The following is a 24869-nucleotide window of genomic DNA, read 5'->3' on the forward strand; positions in this document are numbered from 1 at the left end:
TAACTTATTTGTAGTAATGTGAAATTAATTAATGCAAAAATAATCGCGATAATCGTTATATCCTCATTATTTCTCTGACAATAATCATTCCAAAGCCGCGCTATCTTCGGTGTACAGTGGAATGCAGCTTTGTTTTGCCCTCCTGTTGGGCGTACCCACAGGGCCACGACATCATATGAAAAACTATGAATAGAGCCGCATGTTTGTGGTGAGGAGGCCACAGGAGAATCTGGAATCCACTGTAATTATCACTCCCTGTGGAAATTAAAGCTGACCTTTCTAAGTAGGGAGCTGCTAATAGAATTCAGGGGAGGAATAACTCACTCACATATTCGCTCGCAGAATGTCCCGTCAGCAATATTACAGCTGATTTAAGGCAAGACGTGAGGTCGTGAAAGGTCTTCTCTGAGTTTTTTCTCCGAGTTGATAACATTTCTTCACGGGAAGTAAGTAAAATGGCATCTGGAGGTGTGGAGAATAGCTATAAAAATGAGAAAGTGAAAAAAACAATATCTGGTGGTGGAGAGACTTTAACAAGCGACTGCCACTTTGGCAATGGCTGAATTGCCACCCATGCATTTCATCGGAAGTACCTCGGCGAGGCACTTTCTAGATAATCATTTGACAGGCTGCAGCACCCTATTAGCCCTCGGATTTTTTAATTGGCCAGGGCAAAGTGTGTTCGGTGGAGGCTTCCTTCCGCTCCAGGTCCACTCCGTGTCAAAATGCATTCTTAATTTGGAGAATATTCTTTTTAAACCTCAATGTACCAGCACACAGATGCAAAAATCTCTCTAAACCTGCATCCAAAATATCCACACACACACGCACATTAATATACTTACAGAGACCTAGAAAAGACTTAGAGAGTATTTTTGCCCCAGGCGCCCATAATTCTCTGCTGATTACACTGAGTGTGGTTTAATGGAAGCCCCAATAACCCAGGCTGGAGAAGGAACACACCAGCAGCACACACACACACACACACACACACACACACACACACACAGCGCAGTGCTGTCAGATAGAGACAGAAAGAGGACGGAGAGATTAAATTCTGCCGAGAGTTTTTTGTCTGTGAGATTGGTTCTTAACGTCCCCAGCTCCCTTCACACTCCCTATTAGTGCAGTGAAGAAGAGAGAGGACGGAGGGAGGGCTGGAAAAAATAGGAGGCTTCAACACAGACAGTACTCGGAGGATACTTAACAATGTTATTAATCCATTAATCCTTGTTTGACATTTGCCAATGTATCACCCCTGATTGCTCTTTCTTTTAGAGCTGCAGGCTACAGTAGGTGTGTGTATGTGTGTGCACGCCTTCTGTTTTTTTTTTACTTATTAGCTTTGCTGTGTCCTCACAAGGATGGAGAGGTGCTATAAACCAAAGTAAGAACATTTAGTTTATCTTCAACTGCACAGGGCGAAGGTTTGGGGTTAATGCAATAAATAATTTCTGGCGGTCTGTCTGTTTATCGGAGCTGAACACGCTCAAATCATCCTCCTGTTTAACACCATGTTTAGTAAAAGCATTATCTAAGTACAGAGGAAATGAAAGCCCTAATGGCAGGAGCTCTAACACTAAGTGGTGAATAATTTTAAAGTGTGATTAAATCTATCAGTATATGTAAGAAATAAATAGACATGGATTAATTCTGGATTACCAGGCACATTTGCTAAGAGAGATATGTTTAATTTCCTCTTTTTTTTTTAAAGAGCCATCTCAATGGTGACGAGACAAACTCATTAAAGAACTGAGCCTACAGTCTGAGTAACAGACTGTATGTATAACAGGTTTACAATGAGTTCTTGGGGAATTTAGGATGCAACGGATCACAAAACTCAGATCGTATCGTGGTTTTGAGCCACGGATCATTTCCTTTTGTCAATTAGCAGACAAATATAACTTTCAAAAGAACAGCTCGTCATTATTTTTAATTTCTAGGGGGTGGGGTTTACTAGTTTCATCTGCAAAAAAACCTGATGAGGATAATGATGACGTGGGTTTTGGTTAGATTCATGCCTCAACATCATTTTGCATGTTTTATGGTATAAATAGCCAAAAATGATTAGACCACCCTTGTTTTCTTTAATTTAGTGTTCATTGTAATGCCTGGTACAACTAAAGGTACATTTGTTTGGACATATATAATGATAACAACAAAAATAAATAAAAAATCATAAGATTTTAATTTAAGAGCTGATATCTGGACAATTTCCATGGTTTTCTTGATAATAATGTTGGTTATTATGAGCTATTTTTGTTGTCATCATTATATTTCTCCAAACAAATGTACCTTTAGTTGTACCAGACATTAAAATGAATAAGAAATTGAATAAAAGGGTGGTCTAATCATTTTTTCCATTACTGTGTGTTCTCAGGTTCACTGCCTGGGTTACTTTCTTATATGTTCCATGAAATAATTGTGCAAAATTCTTCATCCCCTCCATCCCTTTCCCCCCGACAACCCACTGCCATGGGCATCACTCATATGTGTGGAGTGATGAAGCGAGACCCGAAAGTAATATCTAGTGCTATGGAGTGTTTATCACTGTGTCCATGCAACCATGCTCAAATATGGTACGACATCGGTATGTTGTATAGTGAATGCCATATTATATCATCAAAGAGTTTAAACCACGATCAATTATTTAAAACTTAATCCACGGTTCACATCACACCGTAGGGGTGGATAATGGACCAAAATAGAAATGGAAAATTAACTATTTTAGAGTATTTCATACACTGTAAAAAAAAAAAAAAACCCTGTTGTTTTTACAGTAAAAAAACGGCAGCTGTTGTTGCCAGAACTTTACCGTAATAAATATGGTAGAACTCTTTTTAATATTACAGTAAAAAAGATATTGGCACTGTTGATTTCACGTTTAAGATTGCCATTTTATTCCATTTTTTACCATATAAATAAAAGTTTTTACATCAAAAGAAACACTGTTCTGACATATAATTGACAAGAAAATACTTTATAAATGCTGCATGAATTAAAGGTTTTACCATTAAATATCACAGTATATTTTTGTTACAAACATGGTGCCAATGAATTTTACAGTAAAGTAATGTATTAAAAACCAAACAAACTGATATATACATTTATGTTGTTTCATTGTTACTGAATCTGAATTAACTCATTTATCATTTTACGGTCTTTTACTGTCATGGTTTAGCAGTTTTTCCCCGTAAAATCTACAGACATTTTTTACAGTGTAACTCCATATTCCATGTTACTTTTTGTTACTCATCGTTTCACATGATTTAGTTTAACTTAGTCCTCAGTGTTAATCAGTTTATATTGTGACTGAATATTTCAGTTGTTGGTGTTTCACGTAGGGGTGGGTGACTGCCAGTACGCTGAAATAATGATTTGAAACCAAAATATACAGATTTTGTCATGTTTTCAATTGCAATAAGCGGAACCAAAGGATGCTAATATAACTACATCCTGATGTGATGTGTGAAATCATGCTTTGTCAGGTCTAATTCAGTCTGCAAACAACTTTTAAAATGCTTGTTTTCTGAGTGGTGTTACCATTGATTGGAGTTATGATTATTGTGGATACTACACATTTTGAACCCGAATTTAACAGATGAGTGGACAAGAGCGTGTGGCCACAGAAAGCCAAAATGTGTAGTTTATTCTCAAGTCTGTCTGCTTCTGCAGGGCAAAAAGCATGCTAATACATTCATGTTTTTGCTTTGCCCATAGCAGAAATCTGAGAAAAGCCTCAAGCTGTTGTGCTCTGTGAGTTTGTGAAGAACAACAGTAACCAAAAAAATTATGCAAATGCATTTTTTAAAAGTTTCCTCCACAGTAATCTTTTCAGCGTTTTTCAGCCACTGTAAGTTCTGGTTCCTTCTGCTTCAATTAAAATGAGTGACTAAACAAAACCAGGTTCAAGTCATACATGAATACACATTATACATTCATGTATTTGTTAATTTGGTAAAACTTCCTAATACTTCCTCCACCAGTGTTCATGAAGGAGGCAAAAAGTTGGTGTGGAAATTTTTTAAGCCCCAGGGATCTGGATCATAAAAACTAGAACTCCAAGTTGGACATGCATAAAGGATACGTACGGGAAGTCTATTTTATATGATCTCCAAGTAGCCGAGATGTATGTATGTTTAATGCATGTGCCGTTGTATATACAGCATGTACTCCCAGCTTAAGTTATCAATACTATATATAAGTAATAGTCTCTCCAGTAAATATTTAAAACCATTCCTCATGTGGTCATACTGTATTTCCACTGCTGCTTCTTCTTCTTCACATTGTTCAACATGTTTTCCCCTGAAGCCCAGCGTGATTTGTTCGTCACAGTCACACAGCGTTTGTCACAGTCTGCTGTAAAATATAATGATGTTTAGAGGCGGAATGTTGCAAGGCTCATCATACACATTGTTTTTTGTTTGCTGTTTTTGAATTGTGTCAAAAAAATTAACCCCTATATTCTGCCCACTTTTCCAGAGGGATAGGGGTGGAGACAGGGGATCTTTAGGGGGAGATAGCAGGGACACCATCTGGAAGCTGAGGAAGACTGAAGTTTAAATGGAGATGCAGCTCAGCACTGTGTGGCAAGTTGTTCTAATCATAAATCTCCCTCCACGCCTTCAAAAACCAACTCAAAACCCACCTTTTCAAAATAGCTTACAATACTTGAACTCATAATCTCTCATCTCTGTTTAGTTGTTTTCTTCTGTATTTTGTGTTTGTGTAATTTCCTGTCATGTAAAGCGACTTTGAGTACCTTTAAAAGCGCTATAAAAATGTAATGTATTATTATTATTATTATTATTATTATAAATCTATATCTGTATGAATTAAATTACTTGAAATCGTGAAAGTATCAAGGTCACCTTTGTTTGTAGAGCACCTTATACACAACCAAGGTTGACCATGACCTGGGAATGTCAATGTTGAATGTTTATGTTGTTAAACTTCACGTGATCTGATCAGGACGGCACGATCATAGACCCTAGAGCAGGGGTGGGCAATTATTTTCCCCAAGGGGCCACATGACCAATACCACAAAGGCTACGGGGGCCGGACCAAAACTCTGAACTAAATTCTGCTCAATATTAATTGAATCGCTTTATAAAATACAGTAAATTATCTGGTTTTGAGCTGCTACTGGTAAGAATACATGTTATGATAAGACTGTTGATGTGGAGTAAATCAAATATAGCAGTAAAAAGTAGTAAATACTCCAATCGCTATCACTTTTCCATCTATTTTAAACACAACTGCAAATGACATTTAGCAAGGTTCATGTTGGTGTTTTTGTATAATATAGTTTTTTTTTTTTTTCTTGGTGTTTTACAATGTTGTGATGCTTTTATTTTGAAAAGGTGGCGTCCAGTGTGAAACGGGTGCTTTAATTTTGAAAAGAAGTGACAAGAAGTAACAGGTGGAACGGTAAAATGAAAAACTAACGGTAAATAATAACTAGTGCGTCATAATTCATATAAAGTTGATATAAAATATCAAAAAGGCTTCTATAGTGGCTGACAGGGGCACAAGGTTTGTTAAAGTTTATTTTCTTCTTTCATATATATTAGTGGCTATATTTGTTGTCTTAACTATAGCAAAAGTGCTTGTTAGCTCAAGTGCTAATGCTAATGTTTTTTTTTTATTGTTTTCCACCTCGTAGCTCTTACGGTGGATTAACAAGGTGACCAAGGAATGTCTTATTTTTATTTTCATGGAGAAACGATTTTAAATCAATCGAGCGTCATTCAGCCAGGAATGCTACTAAACATACATTCAAACCACAAAAACAATATAGAGCATGTATGTTATGCAGTAAACCAGTCATTTATTAACTTTATGCAAAAAGCAGTTCCTGTTTTTGACAAGGTACCTAGGTAACTCAGATATACGTGAATCGCCTTCAAAATAAAAGCACTGCGATTGAATTGATTTCTAATTTCTGGGTAACCTCACACGGGCCGGACAAGGACAGCCAACGGGCCGGATGTGGCCTGCGGGCCGCCCAATGCTCAGGTCTGCCCTAGAGGGTTAAATGAGAAAGGAGCAATCCTGCTTCTCCTGGATGTCTTGCTGGTGTATCAGTGGGGCTTTGTCTCAGATATGGAGGCTTTGGGTGTAACCCGCCTGCTACTGTATGTGTTTCAGTCTGGGCTTACGTTGTTAGAGTGGAAAATAATCAGTGCTGTGTGGTGGGGGTGTGTGAGTGTGAAGGAGGGCGCTTTAGAAAATAGAAAATTGAAAGCTCTGTTGTAATCTCGAGCCCTATCAACTCTCAATCCTTGTCCTGGTATCGGAAGCCCAACACACACACACACACACACACACACACACACACACACGTGCCAACACATGCACGGCTGAAAATGCACAACTTGGCTCCTTTCTACCCACTGTTCCCTAAATCCCTCTACTGTCATCACACACACACACACACACACACACACACACACACACACACACACACACAGAGTGCAGAAAAGACAGCTTAGTGATGGTGTTTGGTTTCGTTATCAGCATCACCTCTGTTGTGGAATGACGGGTCAGAGGTGTTGAATTTAAAAAGCTCAGACTCATCGCGAGCCGAAACACGTGCACGAGCGCTCACACACACTTGATCTTCGGCATCTCCTGTGATTGGTGTTAGAGCGGTGATAGTAAAACAGCGAGGCATTAGAAACGAATGACCAGAGAGAGTAATCACGGCGCTGTCAGTGCTCACTGGCAGGCGAGTGAGCTGATTGCCATACAAGCAATTTACTTGTTTGAGTGACTGACACAAAATGGCTGCCCGGCTGTGATTGAATTCGGGCCCGACTTGAGGCCAGATAATGTGCGGATGCAATAAGCATAATAATACAGACGTGATCGAACCGTGAAATGATATTCTTTATTACAAATGAGTTTTCATAATATTTACAACTCTCAAGTTGCCGTCCTGAGGGACCCCGTGATCCAATCACACACTTATTATCGCGGCCTGTCACTGGGGACGCACTCTGAGGGCCCCTGGACTGCTACATGACTGTTCTTTGTTTGTGATTTATTTAATTGCAGTCAGTTTAACAGTGGCACCACTGGGGCTTTGATTCACTTTGATCTGCGCCATTAAAAACAGCCCCATGCATTATGTAGAGCCTGTTTGGTGTGTAAACGATGTTTAAGAAAGCTAATAATTGCTCTGTCTGTCTCATATTTCATCATTTATTCATTGGAGATGTGAGATTTCCAACATGGGGGCCCTTGCTTTTGCTCTCTTTTGATTTATTAACCACCTAGATAGGCCTAATTAGGGAACTTTCTAGAATAGTTGCAAAACGAGAAACACAGTTTTGACTTTTCCTCTCCTGTTCTCCTGCTTTTGTCGATGACACGCAGCTGAAATTAGCTCATTTGCACCGATATCAGACAGCGCTGCATGCACAGATGACAAGTTGTTGATGTGTCGAGATGTGGAAAGTAAACAGCAGATCTGAATGTATAATGTTTCCCAATTAGTTCCAATTATCGCATACTGTCACATATTTGTCTTAACTTCCAGGTTTTGATTTGATAGAAGCTGTGTGATGCTCAGTCTGAAACGTGTTGGAGATTTGAGACTTGCCCAGAAGAGCCCTGCTGGATTCATCAGCAGGCATCTGGTCATTAATGAAGATGTGGGCACTGGAGGGGAGAAAACTTTCAGAGAGGTAGGGTGAGGTTTTTATTTCCTTTTTCAGAAAGAGATAACAGTTTTTCCATGGATATTTTTCAGACTGTCATTTTTGATTATTCCAAATAACAAACTTTGAAGTCTAACTGAAATTAAGACGTATTTTTGCTAAGAAATCAACATGCATATCCTTGATGTTTCTTTTGACTTGTTTACTTATTTTGTCAAAATTGTAATGGCCAAAAAGAAATTGAAGTTATCCTACCATGATAGCGCCCTGTAGCGTTGTTGTGTGTTATTATAACTGGGAATTGATTGCACCAATATGGGCGATCATCTGGGCGTTAAAAAGAGCCCATAGTGTCACTACACCTCCTGTCTGTATTCAGCTTTGATTTTGTACGTTACGTTGGTATCCAGCATGTTGTTGAGTGGAATCATGGAGTAAACCAGGGGTGTCAAACTCTGGCCCGCGGGCCAAATTTGGCCCGCAGTGTAATTTTATTTGGCCCGCGAGGCAATACCAAATTATTATATTATTATTGTAAATTAATGACATTGATGTGTTTTTTTATTTGAAATTTGATTTTGCATGTCTGCACTATTTAGTTATATATTGTATGTTTATAAGCGTTGCTGGTTCCATATTTAATGTTAAAGCAAAACATGTTTGGTATATATTAAAAGGTTTATTTGTTCAATGTTGGCCCGCAATTTTATTCAAGTTTAAAATTTTGGCCCATTGTGTATTTGAGTTTGACACCCCTGGAGTAAACCATCGGCAAACCTCTGAGTCTGAAGCCAAACCTATGCCTAGGTGCATATAACCTGCTTTTTTTTAACCTAATTGCTAATTTATAATTTACAGACATCATATATCCATGAAAGAAACACAACTGATGTTGGTGAGGCTCCTTCTTCTCAATAATGTGGGAAGAACACTGCAGTGGGAGCTAGTTAGCCTAGCTTGCGAGCTTACATGCCATATTAAACATGTGATTAACATTGTCAAATCGTTGCAGTTTGGTTAGGTTTAGGCAACAAAACAACTTGGTTAGGCTTTGGAAAAGATAGGTTGGCATAAAAATCTACTGCCGGATGTGAGATATTAACGTACATAGATTAAGTTAAAGGTGACATACATACGCAGAAGATTACATACAACTTTAGATAAGGGAACACATATTCAACATTAAGTAGTTGCTTATTAGCATGCAAATTAGTAACATATTGTCTCTTAATTAGTCATTATTAAGTAGTTAATAATGCCTTATTCTGCATGGCCTTAATATACAACCAGTAAGACATTAACTAAGAGTTTTCCCTCAATAACCTCAGAATTATTGCTTGCTTACTTTGCGCCAATGTTAGTCTACCAGTGACCCACTTTGTAGAGTAATGATTGACATTACAATCTACCAATCCTCATCCAATCATCCAAAAGGAGCCACCAGTCACGTCAAAGGTCTGGAGAAGGTGGCTATTTGCCGTTTCCATGGTTTCGTTCACCTATATAGCTATATAGAGACTCCATACAAAGTAAAGCATATTAAGATCATAACTCATATACAACAACTTCCTTACTTACTACTAATAAGCAATAATTCTGAGGTTATTGAGGGAAAACTCTTAGTTAATGGCTTACTGGTTGTACAATAAGTCCATGCAGAATAAGGCATTAATAACTACTTAATAATAACTAATTAAGAGCCAGTATGTTACTTATTTGCATGCTAATAAGCAACTAATTAATGTTGAATATGTGTTCCCTAATATAAAGTGGTACCAAATACTCTTGACTTTTGGTTGCACTGGGGACATGAATATTGGTCGCTAAGGAAAAAGTCATGTTTGTTTGACATATCCACCATATCTTTGTATGTGTGAACTATATGTGTGCACTTTGACGTTCTTTATACTCCAAATAATCACTTCCAATTTGGCTTCTGTGCTCAATCACCTCACTTCCACATTGGTTTATATCATATTTACGAGAGGGCGTTGCCAAACAATAAACCTAAACATGGGTCATGATAACCAGCTGTACAAACAACATATGGGTTCATATTTTGGGTAGAGGACAGTCTCATGTTGTGAAGGGACAAACAGCTTTAATTTCCAACGGTACATAACCAACATTTTGTGCTTGTTGAAAAGCGCACAATGGAAATTGACATCATGTCTCCTAGCAACATCCACCAGCTTTGAAATGTCAGTCAAACCCTGACATGGGAAACATTCACCCTTAGAGGCCTGAGCCTTAGACGCTTTGTCCACCATTATGTCAAAACACTTTTTATTAATCCTCCTTTTGAAGAAAGGAAAATGATGCAGCTCGATTATCATTTTAGTTTCCATACTAAAAAGTGAGGAGAATTCAAACTCCAGTTTGACTTTAATTCAAAGTGAATAAATAAATCTCAAAGTGTCTGTTAGTCTCTCTTGATGGAGTGTGAAATGAAGTGGCTCCCATCTTGTTTTTACCCCGCGTAGGAGGACGAGAGATTTTCATATTCTGAGTGTCTATACTTCCGCTACAGCGCCTGCTAACACTCTGTGCCCTGAGTAGCAAACGATGATAAATTGAGCCTTGACCTTGTCCTCTCTGCAAGCCTCTTCACTGTAATGAGAGATGCTCCACTACGCAAATGCCAGTAATCACACACGCACAGATGTACACACATGCATGTGTGCACACACCATCAAACTCAAAGCTTTAATTATTCACAACAAAAAACTCAAAATAGCATCAAGGATAGTGCGTCTATTTTTACTCCAAAGTCGGCTGATCTTTCCAAGCCGTTTCCCACAATGCACCGAAATCTGTCATCAGCAGCGATCATTAGGGCCGCTTCGGAGAGGCTTTCCGAAAAGAGAAGACTGTTAGCAGATGTAAACACACTACACACAGAGGGATCTAACCAAAGACAATGTCAGACTGTGTTGACAGAGCTTTTGTTCGTATCTTTGTCCCGGTAACGTGGTGGAAAGAGAGCTTTCGGCGTGGGTGCCAGTTCATGTTGCAGGCGCTGTAACTCTAACTTGTAGGCCTTTGTTTTCTGACAGCTCGCGTAGACGAAGAGGATCGCTCTCTGATTATATTGACAACCCTGAGGCATCATTAAAGCACCGTCTTTGTGTTGTAAATAAACACCTGGGAGACATGAGATGCACAAAGAGGGAGACAGGGAGACAGGGAGAAGCGGATGAAGACAGCTGACAGCCATGCAGGGATGGAAAAACATATCTGCAGGGGATTTTTTTTTTTTTCACAAAAGAAGCCCGTGTGTTTTTTGCTATTTACAGTTAGAAATAAACAAATCATTAAAAAATGTATCTCCTGGCTGGAAGCAGGTTAGTATAACTACATTGAGATTACAGATTGTGCTCCACACCACTGCTGTATGGAGTGCAATCAGCGATTACATGATTAATCAAGCCAACCGAGAGCGGCCATAATGATCCCATCCCACTACCGCCATGTTTCACACTGATAATGAACCATTCATTTGAGCTAATTTGCTATGGGAATCTAGTAATCTTCCCCTTGAGTTGAAACGGAAAATGAGCCATCGTAATCTTCTTATTGAGTTCACTGTGTTTGTGTGTGTGTGTGTTTGTTTGTGTGTGAATGAAAGTCAGCACATTCCCCTCTCCCTCGAGAAGCGAGGCTACAGTCCGGGGCATGAAAGTGTGACTCCATTTCATTTGAAAAGGAGGCGAGCATATTGGCTTTCAGTATTTTAGGCAGGGACAATCATGGTTGCAAATGGACCGATGATCCTCTCCTTGTACCTGCTTAGGTGTTCATATAGTTTTTAGTGAATGCTTAGCAAACACAGTGACAGTCGACAGCAGGCGGTCACTTTGCTCTGCTTGTAGACAAAGTTTTTTGTGGAGCTGTGGCTGAATGGTGGCCTTACAGTGCCTCGTGCCATTGAGGGCATTCAAATCTTGTTATTTTTCAGCATATTGTCATAAACAGGTCTGTATCAGAGTTTGCATTAGACTTTTCCGTTGTCTGTCCCACAAAATTACACAAAAGACACAAAATAACTGAAAAAACATTAAATTACTTTAAAAAAGACACAAAATAACCAAAATATTACTAGAAAACCCCCACAAAATTACAAAAAGACACAAAATAGGGCGTTCCCGGTGGCACACCTGGTAGAGCGCATACCACAGAGACCCAGTCCTGTAGGTGGGCGGCCCAGGTTCCAATCCGGCTCGGAGCCCTTTCCCGCATGTCTTCCCCTCTGTCTCCCCCTTTCACTCTCTATATCTCTCCTGTCAATAAAAAAGACACAAAATAACTGAAAAAACACTAAATTGCCTAAAAAAGACAAAATGACCAAAAAATACACAGAATTACCAAAAAAGACACAAAATGACCCAAAAAGACACAAAATTACCAAAAAGACGTAAAATGATTTGAAAAAGACACAGAATTATGAAAAAAAAGACACAAAATTATTTAAAAAAGACACAAAATTACCAGAAAAATAGACACAAAATTACCAAAAAAGTAATTAAAGGGACCTTCCACACACAACACGGTAAAGTGCCATTCATATAAAACTCATATTAAACTTTCATATCAAGGTGGGGGCCACAAAATACCATCACGAGGCCAGCAATTGGCCCGCGGGCCGCGAGTTTGAGACCCCTGCTCTAGAGGGATTATATCTGCCGTGTGGCCTGGGAATGCTTCAGTGTCGTTGAGGATGGGGAGAGAGAGAGAATTATCTGGAATACTTTACTCAGCCTGCTGGCCCCGCAACCCGGCCCCGGATAAGCGTATGAAAATGGATGGATGGATAGCTGCTTGGCTCTGTGGATAACCACATCAGTCTTTCAGTCAGTCCAAACTAAAATGTTTCATACAGACATTCAGGGATTGTTGGACCCATCCATGTGCCCTGACCTCCTCCCTGCATGGGCTTTGTTGCTCTTTATACTACTTCACCTGACTTCCTGCTTTACTTGTCACAAATACACCCACAAGAGGTCGCCGGTTAACAATTAATGTAAATATGGGTTGTAATAAGCTGCTCGTACTAACTACAGGGTTGTTTTCTGGGTGATGACTCTTCATTAGCTTCTGTTCATTGTGTTAAAGCTAATTGGCAAATGTTGGTATGCTAACACGCTAAACTGCGATGATGAACATGATAAACTTGCTAAACATCAGCATGTTATCATTATGAGCTTGTCAGCATGCTAACATTCTGCTCAAAGCACTGCTGTGCCTAAATACAGCCTCACAGAGCCGCTAGCAGGGCGATAGATTCCTCGTCTTGTTCTGCTCAGCAGGGTTCAAAAATGATATTCAAGTCTGTAACCCTAATTATGCATAATTAAGCTCATATGAAAATGTCTATCCAATTATTAATTAAGAAGAATGGATATTTTGCGATTACATAAGTACATTCCTCCTGGCTTAAGGTCACCCCGTTAAAAATGTCAGCAGCAATAGTACGGGTTAGGAACTGGAGAAAAAAAAGTGGAAAACTAAAGTTTAAAATAATAAAAACTATGTGCACACATCAGCGCCTTAGGCATGTATTCATGCTGCATTACACTGCTCCTATTGCTGAGTTTGCTTGTAAAAGCAAGGGAAGTGACAGTCAAGCTAAGATTATATTTATAGCACCATGTGATGAGACAATGTAGCCCACATTACATATGCATGGTGTTGATTGAGTTCATGGTACTGTTTTGGGTGTGTGTAACACTGTTTTGGGGGGCACACAGTGTGTTTCCATGCTGCAGAAAAAAGCAGGCGTCGATGTTGTTCCTTTCCTACAACATTCCTTTTGTTGTAATGTTTACCACCTTTTCTGGGACTTCTAACTGCATTGTAAAGAAACTGTGCCAAGCTACTTGTGAAATCATTTGGAGGCTCAAAATATGCTTTCTGCCTTGTCAAAGTTTTCATTTTGCCACTGAAATCACAGCTCTAAATATTTGCAGTAATGACCTTGTAGTAGTTTTGCTGTTTTTGGAGCATTTACATACAACTAAACAGAATGCACCCTCTGTAACTGCTGGAGCAATAACAGAATAAGGCAGAACTGGAAACTGGAATCTAATCTGAATGCTTTTGGATTACTTCAAAATTCAAACATTGAAATCCTACACCAAAAAATAGAGTGTAGAACGATTTTAGCATCATTTTAACATATCACCCTATATATAAAAAAGTGACTCTAAAAGACACTGGATTAAGAGGATTAATTTATAAAATGATAACTGAGTTAACTGCTATTCCTTATAGTTTTTTATTGAGTCTATTGAAAGCACTCAGTCAGTAACTTCAGTCAAGTAAGTGATAACAAGCACATTATCAGTAACTTTAATGCACAGTAAATGGCAGTGGACTGAACAGAACATGAGTGAATGTATCCGGTTACTTTGACAGAAGTTCGTCTGATGTAAAATGTCTGAACATTTAAGTCCATGTACATGCAAACTGCTTTCAGCACTACTTCAGTCCTGTACTTTAGTGTAAACTTGTTGTGTTGTCGCATTAAACTGCAGTTAACTGTTCTATAAATAGAATATAAACACTTATCTGCTGTACTCTACTGCCCTTACTTTTTAACTATGCAATGTTTGACTTGTGCTTTATATTATTTTATCTATTTTCTTATCCTGCTGTATCTTATTTTATCTTATTTATATTTTTATTTCTATTTCCCTGTTTTAATTGACTGTTTTTACTGTTTTCAATTGTGTCTCGCTGTTTTAATGTGTATGTAAAGCACTTTGAATTACCTTGTGTTGAATTGTGCTATACAAATAAACTTGCATTGCCTTGCCTTGCCTAGAAACTCTCAGTCCTCAGTTAGCTCTGTTAGCTCTATTAGCACAAATATTAAGGAAAAAATGACCAAATCAACATCATCGAGCGGGCAGATGCTCGTCCTCTGAAATGCTAGTGATGTAAAGCTGTGATAAGGATGGAAAATTAATTTTTGTTTCTCTCATACCCCATTTTCATTACCTGTTGTTCTTGAAACACTTCTGTTAAGATTTCTTGCAACCTTGGTGCTATCTAGTGGACGAGCCCACATTTCCACTAGTTTTAGCCGAACCATTGTTCAAATGCCATCAATGGAAGGCGTTGCGCAACGGAAGTAGTAACAAAAATGGTGGATTACACTGATTACTTTCAAGCTTTGTCCTGTTACAGATATTGTTTTCATCCAAAGGTACTGTAGAACAGTGGTTCTCAACCTTTTTTAGTCGCGACCCCCAATTTAACATGCACATTGTCTGTGACCCCCCCCCCCCCCCCCATTTTTTTTTCCAGCCATTGCTCCATTTTTCCAGCATTAGTTATAGCTTGCCAACTGCAGCTGCGGTAAAGCAGTAACGTGCCAGTTTTTTTTTCTTTTTGTTTGTTTATTTATTTCTGTCTGAAATTATGTAATTTAATTTTAATTTTGTGCATTTATATTTTTTCCAAAATGATCTGGCGACCCCCAGAAATCATCTTGCGACCCCAGTTGGGGTCGGAACCCAAAAGTTGAGAATGGCTGCTGTAGAAGACTTAGAAGATGTAGAAGACTGTTACATGCATGACATGTCTGCAATTTTTTCAGTTCCTGCATGGAAGCATCTGCAATTGTTATATTTGTTGTTTCAACGCTGTAGTCAGGTTTTGGCCTTGCACAGCTGTGGCTTCAAGCATGTTTAACATCAGGACTGACACGTATCGGAACTATTTTGGATGCTTCAATTTCACAATCTCTAGCAATCACCGGATGCTGCACTGACCTGTATCGTGAGGACAATTACAGCATTGTACATTAAATTGCTGCAAATGCTGATGAGCAATGAAGATGACGGAGAAGATAATGATGATGATGATGAGTGGCACTTGTGTAAATAATGATGATGATGACGACGGTGGCGCTGGCAGTGTGGGCGACATTGACGATGATGAGGGGAAAGTGGATGAAAATCGATAAAACAAGCTTGACAACGACTGCAGGTGATATCTGGAGTTTTCAGCCGGCAGCGGCACTTCCACCGCTCTCTCTTCCTTAACATCACGCTCTCATCTCCCAATCTGCAGACGAGGGGAATTGTCCCATCACTTCTGCTGAGTGGGCAGCCATTTCAAAGTATCAATTGGACACGTGTCAGAGGAAAGTTTTTGCTGCCAAAGCAGCACCTTTCAGAACATATGAGCCCTCCGGAATGAATGAATCGTCCCCTCTGTCTTCCCTTTCCCTTCTCGCCCGCCTCGTTCTGCTCGTTCCCTCGTTCCCTCGCGCTGCAGAGGAAGGAGGAGTGCTTGTGCGAACACTTTGAGTGATGAGAGAGATAAGTGGCAGAGATGCTTTGGAAGTGGGGACTCTGCGCCGGCAGAACAGTGTGTGTATGTGTGCGAGTGTGTATAGGTGTGTGTTAGGGAGAGGCGGGGAGAGAGAAGATGAAAGACTGAAGGTGACAGATGTCAGTAGCCTGACGATGAAGAACATGATAAGAAGCCTTCCTGTCATTCAGATGTACAGACCGTTACATCCATCTAGTGAACAGTTCGAACCGCGCCATTGTTTGTACAAGCCGAGTCCGGTAAGTCTGTTTGAAAACTAAGCACAGTCGACGAGCGTGAAACCACTACCGGCTCGGCTTGACTCTGGAAATAAACTTTTCAAAAGGCTTTTCTTTTGCTCAGAGATATATTTCTTCTTTTTTTCCATTTAGTTCTGCAAAGGAAAACTCAGAAAGAGTCATGGAGATAAATGGAATTCAAAAGGAACCTTGTAGCACATTCTTTTTCCACGACTGGGAGATTAGGAGGTCGGGACCTGTTCATTTTAGCTCCTTTCTGTTTCTGCTGAGGCAGGATAGTGTGGTTTCTGAGCCAAATTAATCATCAGGGAGCCACAGAGCAAAATATGGCATTTAGAGGAGTTTTATGCTCACACAACAGGAACTCGTGTGTATTATGGAGCAGTACATCAAAATATTGAGGGAGGAACATGACAGCCACCACTGCTGCAGTAATGTTAAGCCTCTATGCATGCATGTCACATATCGTTAGCCTCATAGCATATTTGCCTAAGTCATATTTGAGCGTTTCGGAAAACAAGAAAAAAACGATACATACATCACACTGGTCTTTTTTTGGAACGAACACAGAGTATTTCTGCTCACTGAACGCTATTCTGAATATATGAACAGGTTCACTGCAAAAACTCAAAATCTAACCAAGAATACTTATCTTATATCTTGTCAAAATGTCTTATTTCTTGTCAAAACAAATGTCTTTACACTGACAATAAAAAGTGTTTTGCTAGCGTTTACATCACTTCATCATACCTTGTCGCAGAAATGTGATTAAAAGTAAAAACACACTTCTCCTAATCCCTTTGATTGACTGAAAGTACATTTATTGTCTAGAAAGTTGAAGAAACATGAACTACCTTACCAGATGAATCAAAGAGAAGACTTATTACTTCACTTGTGGTCAGCCGAGCCCTCTTTGTCATGCGGTTGGCCATGTTTGTATGGAGTGGCAAAAATGCCACACAATGTCAAAGAGATGACTAAGGCAGAAAGTGATTTTAGACTCTAACATGTGTTCTGATAGGCTGAGAACATATAGTCTGGCTAACACCAGACTAATCTCAACTGAGATCTAGTCTGGCAACCGACCATTCATTTCTCCGTAGAGGAGGTGTGGTTTACGATCCTCCGGAGCCGTTTATTGGGCGCTTAGAATGTCTATCAAAAGCGTCTGTAGGTAGCTCTTAGCCAATCAGATCAGTTATACCAGATGACGTCGTAGAGCAACAGAAATGGATGTTTGTTGTGTGTGTGTGTCTGTGGGAGAGTGTTGCTTGCTGCTTTGCTTCTCCAGTTCTCGCTTCCTGCAAGATTATTTATTTTCACGCTTTATTCCCCCTCATGTCATTCAGCCACACACATCCACTGATTTTATGGGCAATAAACAAGCTGCTGCGGGTCTCTCGGCGGCTCTGCTGTCCGCGGTAGCGGGGCTATTAGCCGCTAGAGGCGCTAATAGCCCCCCTACCATAACGCCGGTGATCTCGCTACGAGCCGGGGGACAGCGGAGCCGCCGAGAGACCTTTCGCCTTTCAACTTTTGCTCTAAACTATTTAAAACACCATCTACAGCTAAAGAGAGTTTCGCGTCTGCAGCAGCCATGTTGGATCCGTAAGAAAACTACAAGCTTCCAAGTGCCGAGTAGTACGTGTCATCGTCTTGCCGTCCCTCCCCGCTCTGTGATTGGATCCCTAAAACAGGGCTAAGAAACTCGCCTAGTTTCCAGACTGGATGGAGGTTCGAAATTAAATTCGAGAGCGCAAGGCAGTATGGGTTTACCCAGGCTAGAGAACATAGGCAATAAGGCAGAAAGATGCAGCAGTAGTAGAAGAGTAAAGTTAGGCAGATATCACAATTTGGCCAAAAAATGACTTAGGCAATTATGCTATGAGGCTAACAATATCATTATATTGTCCTTTGAGTAAATAATTTGATCAACAGTGTCCTACATGATTATAATGGAAAAGCTAAAGGTTCTCCAATTGACAGGGAGTAAATGAAAGCCTTTTTAATGCAGTCTCATCAAAATGGTTCATTTTCATTGGCCCATATGAGAGCATGTAAATCTGACAACAAATCACTGTCACATTTGCCCTCAGTTCAATGAATTTGGCCCACACTCGAGAGTGTTGATGTGGTTTGTAGCTTGGTATTATATAAAATTGGATAATGGCACACAGCTCAAATAATGGCTGGTTGAAATGCAGGTCAAAATTGAACAAAGGTTAACTTTGATCTACAAGCCGAGGATGATGCTGACTCAGGAAACAGATAATTACATTTCAAGTATTTGCAGACTTTCAGAAATGTGGTGAAAGATAATGATTACATTTAAAAAGTCCCTCACCCCAATGAGCAGCTTTTCTTGTTTATTAAAGAAGTCATATCGTGCTAATTTTCAGGTTCATACTTGTATTTTGGGTTTCTTCTCGAACATGTTTACATGCTTTCATGTTATAAAATACTGTCAAAATTCACTCTCCAGTCCACCCTCCCCACTGACATTCTGTTCAGAATCTCAGTGTTTTCTGCACCTGCACTCTAACATATTGATATTTTTAAATCCAGCGTTATAGTATTAATATATTGAGTGTTTTCACTATATTAACTCACCAATAGTATATTTATATTTAAGATTAAGATTCAGTCTTGCACACACACTGAAACTGCGAGCAGTGAATTTGTCCTTTGCATTTAAGGCAGCGAACAGTGGGGGGTTAGGTGCCTTGCTCAAGGGCACTTCAGTCCTTGACCTGAAGATCCTGGGAACTGGCGACCCTCCGGTTACAAGCTCAGTTCTTTAACCTCTATGCCACAGACTGCCCACTTTCTTATTGCACTATGCTATGCTGTAACCATAGACTGTATAAAATATGTAACATTACATGTCTAATAACGAAGAAACAAATGACTGCTGTCAGTTATCGTTATTGCCTGCTGTAACTATATGGTACAGCAGGTGGCATGCCAGAACAATCGGGGACAAGCGAAAGGAAGAGCATTTTATTGGATTCCTAAAGATCTTGAAAAAAAATTGATTACTGCAATAAAAAAAAGACATGGCAAGCAATGGACAACATGGTCTCACAGGAATCTGTGAAATAGCCACAGATTTGCTTAACTCAAAATCCGTGGAATAGCCACGGAATCACTCAAATTTCCGTGAAACTGACACGGATTTCAATGCAAGTTAATGACAGTCATATCCCGTGGCTATTCCAACATACAAAGTGATTATGTACATTCACTGAGTGAATATTTAGAAAATAAAACATATATTTCTCGCTAGAAATGTAATCAAAATCCATTTTTATGCAGAAACTAAGTCAAAATATTGATTTTTTTCACTAAAAATGAGAGAACTGTCCGCCATGTTTTTTGTTCTGACAGCCGGGACCTTGAAAGTCACGTGACTTGGAACAAAGCAATAGGAAAAAATATCAATGGAATAGCCACGGGATATGACTGTCATTAACTTGCATTGTAGCGAAATCCGTGTCAGTTTCACGGAAATTTGAGTTAAGCGAATCCATGGCTATTTCACGGATTCCTGTGAGACCAGGTTCCAATGGATGCCATGACTTTTATTCTGGTCCTAGCACAACCCCATCATTTCTGACCACCACCTGTGGATTTAACTGAGGGTCATTTGATGTTTAGGAATGATTCACCTGGAATAAAACCTGGCACTCTCACGATACCTGCTGTTTACGATAAAGGTATAATTTCATGTATGAGGTGGTGCCTTTCAAAATGAATAATATAATGATGTAGGTAACTCAATCTAAAATACAGGCACGTGAATGCTTCATTCACTAATCTACATGCATATGCTAACATTTACGACACTCTAGTGGGAGACTCCAAACTGAATATTATTCACCAATCCAGATTTTGTCCATTTATACCCTTCCAGGCTTTCCAGGTGTTCAGGAACTCTCCAGAGTAAGACAAGGGAGAGTTGATCAGATAATTGTAGATGTCTGGATACTGCAGGTCTGAAACGTCATCTATTCCAGCGGTTTCAAGACTTGTGAATATTACCCTGGGGGCATTGTAAAGGTCAGCAAAGCCTGAGTATATCTTTATAAAGTCACATGCTTTTTCGGGGGCAAGAGCATAGGCTTAACCACTGTTTAATGTTCATGAGGACTGGGTGGATTCAAAGGTCTGAACCCAGGTAAAGGCACTGCATGCAGTATCCCATCAAGTCAATATGGATTTTCATTTCATTTTCATTCTAAATAAGGATTTGGCCAATGTACCTAATGTTCAGGTATTATGGTTTCACCTGCCTAAAACACATGCAACCAGTATCTAAGGTGGCCCTGAGAGCTCACAGCGCTGCAACTTAAAAAAACACATGCAAATACACAAAACACAAGTGAGAAAACATCTTCATCAATTTGACAACACAAGCGCAGCATTTAGACAACGTGCTGCAAAGACCAGAATACAACACAATAAGAAAAAACGCTGCAAATAGACCAGAGGACACTTAAAAGTGATGCACATGTCTGGACACGCATGTGATATTATCACGCTATTTCAAGATAATGATAATTTCACGTTATAATGTTATGACATTATAACATGAAATTATCATGTTATTTCATGATAATGATATTTTCATGTTATAACATGATATATAGCATTAGCCCGCTTGCCTGTATCAATCACATTGCAGTTAAACAAATGAAATAAATGAATGATACACATTGTAGGTGGTCTCTCTCAACGGCACCGAGTTCGTCTTGCTAGCCTGCTAGCGTTATGCTATGCCATGCTATCGATAGCCGGCTAACGTTAGCACGATATGATCGGCCACTAGCATTAGCATGCTATGATCATTATAAAGTTAAATGCATGTCCAGATGTGTGCATCATCTTGAAGTGTCCCCTGGAAACACTTCTGTTGCGTTGTGGTCTTTGCTGCGCGTTTTCTAAATGCAGCGCTTGTGTTGTCAAATTAATGGAGATGTTTTCTCAATTTGCTTGTGTTTTGTGTATTTGCATGTGTTTTCTTAAGTGCAGCGCTGTAAGCTCTCAGGCCATATGTATATGAGGTTTTGATAGGTAATTTTAGACTAAATCAGTCTTTTCTTCAATGGTATTTATTGAGTTTTAGTAAGACTATAATGCAAGTAAATATCTAACTGCAAACCAAATCACTGCATGTTTTTTTCATTTCTGTTTTGCTTCTGCAGAGCATCTGTTCATCCTTCTGGGCTGGCCCGAGCGTGCACATTGAGAACAGACTTGATCGAAAAAAGGTCCTGCATCACACCCGTAATGTCTCCCCTCCCGGGCCAAGCCAATGAACCAAGAAGCTGCAGAGTGCATTTTTCTCATAGAGGGAGCAGATATCCTGCACGCTGCAATAGATTTTCACTGTTGCTTCCTCATCCCCCCTCTTCTGTTCTCGATCGATCGGAGCGAGAACGTGTCCTGGAGGCTTGTGAGACGGTACACAGTACACTATACACTGTATGTCAAGCCATCTGTACAGGACTCGGAACAACTGTTCTTCAGCCAAGACTCCCTCATTTGCAAAACAGCCACACATGCATTCTCTCTCCCTATTATTTGTTATTCTCTCACACAAATGTGCTCTAAATCTCATCTCCTCCTACAATAAATGTATACATACACCTTGTAATATCTCTTAGGCGGTAATTTTCCTGCACCATAAAATGAGTCATTTGTCTCCTCTATATTTTTTCTCTCTCTCAGCCAGTGAGGAAGGAGGAGCAAGCTGCAAAAGCTCTGCTCCTGAGATTAAAACCTGATGGAGGGTGTCTGGGCAATGCATGTGTGTGGAAATTAGTGTGTATGTTTGTGTGGAAGAAAAAAAAGGCCGAACGGGGGGAGGGGGAGAGGGGATTAAACCTGTATCTTGGGGTCTCTTTTCGATGTCAGGGAGGTGCTGGGGAGGAGTGTTAGTGCTGACAGGGCAGTCTCACTCTCATGATATGGACACACACTGAACACACACTACACACACAGGCACCCAGTTCTTCTTTTGCATTATTTATGAAATGCTGCTATTATCTCTTGTTTTACACCTTGCATCAACTGAGTGCCAGGAAAAGAGCGGTGCATGTGTGTGTGCATGTGGCCAGAGGTGTGCACACAAGTGTGCGTGTGTGTGTGTGTTTTGTATGAGTAAGGACCGGATAAAGAAGAGAGGAAGAGGTTGAAAATTGTTGCCACCAAAGAAGGATAAAGCCAGAGAAGCAGGGAGATGTGACAGTGCGGGGGAACAAAGAAAAGGCCGATTTACCTGAAGTCTTACTGCTACACAGTAGAAAAGTTTCATTAGTATTGGCATCCTTGTTCCTGTCGCGACAAAGTTTGCATGACAGGAAGACAGACTTGTGTGGGATGGAGGATGTGGGTGGGGCTTTGTTGTAGAAATGACAACAAATACAGAAGAGACTGAATATGTAGTAAAACAGAACAAAGAGTAGAGTAAGGAAGTCATGACTTTTATTGTCATTGTGACAAAACAACAAGAAGCAAACAGCATCACACTCACTGCTGTAGTGGCTCATAGAGTGCACAAACCAAAGGAATCTGCATGCCATGTAAGGATGTCATGATATGATTATTTTGGAAAAAATATCACAACCTCACTGTTTTCTCAATTATTAATCAGGGAATATATTACACTGTGACAGTGGTTCCCAAGTTGGGGGTCAAGACCCCTTGTGGAGGCCCGTAGTTATAAAAAGGGCTGTGCAACATGGCTAGAGATAAATAATGTATAGTTCTGGTTTGTGTATTCCAGGTTTGTGCTGTTTTCATGCAGCACAAACCTGGAATAACCTCCCAGTTGGAGTTAGACAGGCCTTGACTCTGACCAAATTCAAGTCGAAGTTAAAAATATTCCTTTTTATTAATGACTCTTTTAATCTTTGCATCTTTTATCTGCACTACTGCTGGTTTAATGAATTTTTAAGTTGTAAATAATTAACTGTAAGTTTAACTTTCAATTGGTGAAGGTTCAGCCCTTCGGGGGTATCTGGAAGTCTGGGCCAGCCTGTGAGCTATAGCTCTCCACACAAAAAGACTAAACTCTGAGCTGATATTCTAAAGGGGAAAGGACTTGTTGCAGATTATAAACACACAGTTATCATTTTTATTGATTTTAATTTAATTTTTATCCTCTTCTCTGTCTTTTACTCATTTTGAACTGTTCTTTATTATTTTTTATACTTACTTTCTCTGTAAATTCTGATCTGAGCAGTGAGGCAAACCAGGAAGTACCTTTAGCTGCATTCTTTAAAATTCCAGCAGGGTGTGCTGACGGTGGCTGCAGAAGCATTTCAGTCCATTCATTTCAATCTAAAATGAGAAAACTTCTTACTTGATTTATTACCTCATAATAATTTTTTTATGACAACACTATGGTCTCAATCGCTAGTAAAAAATCTTCTTCAAGACAATTTGATGTAAATAGTTCAAATAATGGCCCCATTTAGAAGAAAATAGAAGTCCCTCTCGCTCCTCCACAGCCCAAATATGGTCTTCTCCCCGTATCGGAAACAAGATGGCGAGGAGTGTAACACTGAACTCGATGCCTCAAACGCGCAGTCCACAAACCAATGGGTGACGTCACGGTGACTACGTCCATTATTTATACAGTCTATGAGCAGAACATGGACAAGTTTATGAAAAGCCTGCACAGTAAACCTAAAGCAGATCTAAATCTACATCAAATGTCACAACTATCACAATGAGGATGAGATAATATGACAAGACATTCCTTTCCCAATGGCTTCATTAAAGAGAGAGCCCAGTGTGTTGTAGGCCACCTAGGGGGTGTGGTGAGGTAGGTGAGGAGAGGTAGTTGAGGTGGGTGAGGTGAGGTAGGTGAGGTGACGTGAGGTAGGTGAGGCGGGTGAGGTAGATGAGGAGAGGTAGGTGAGGAGAGATGAGGTAAGATGAGGTAGGTGAGGTTGGGTAGGTGAGGAGAGATGAGGTGAGGTAGATGAGGCGAGGTAGGCGAGCTGAGATGAGGTAGGTGAGGTGGGTGAGGTAGATGAGAAGAGGTAGGTGAGGTGAGGTGATGTGAGGTAGGTGAGGTTGGGTAGGTGAGGAGAGATGTGGTGAGGTAGATGAGGCGAGCTGAGATGAGGTAGTTGAGGTGACGTGAGGTAGGTGAGGTGGGTGAGGTAGATAAGGTGAGGTAGGTGAGGTAGTTGAGGTGACATGAGGTAGGTGAGGTGAGGTGGGTGAGGTAGGTGAGGCGAAGTGAGGTAGTTGAGGTGACGTGAGGTAGGTGAGGCGGGTGAGGTAGATGAGATGTAGGTGAGGTAGGTGAGGTTGGGTAGGTGAGGAGAGGTAGATGAGGCGAGGTGAGGTGAGGTAGGTGAGGAGAGTTAGGTGAGGTAGGTGAGGTGAGATGAGATGAGGTAGGTGAGGTGAGGTGAGGGGCCTTAAAATATTTGTATTAATTAATAAAAGGGGGGCCCTGCAGCAAAGGTTTAGGAACCACAGCACTATGGAATTAATGAAGATAATTAGTGTAATCCATGTCAAAAAGGCAGAGAAAGAAAAACAGAGAGGCCCATAGCAATTAATAATATGAATTAATAATACATTGCTTTGCAATATTTGTGATAAG

The sequence above is a fragment of the Centropristis striata genome, chromosome 14 (genome assembly GCF_030273125.1).
Source record: "Centropristis striata isolate RG_2023a ecotype Rhode Island chromosome 14, C.striata_1.0, whole genome shotgun sequence".
NCBI classification, from domain to species: domain Eukaryota; kingdom Metazoa; phylum Chordata; class Actinopteri; order Perciformes; family Serranidae; genus Centropristis; species Centropristis striata.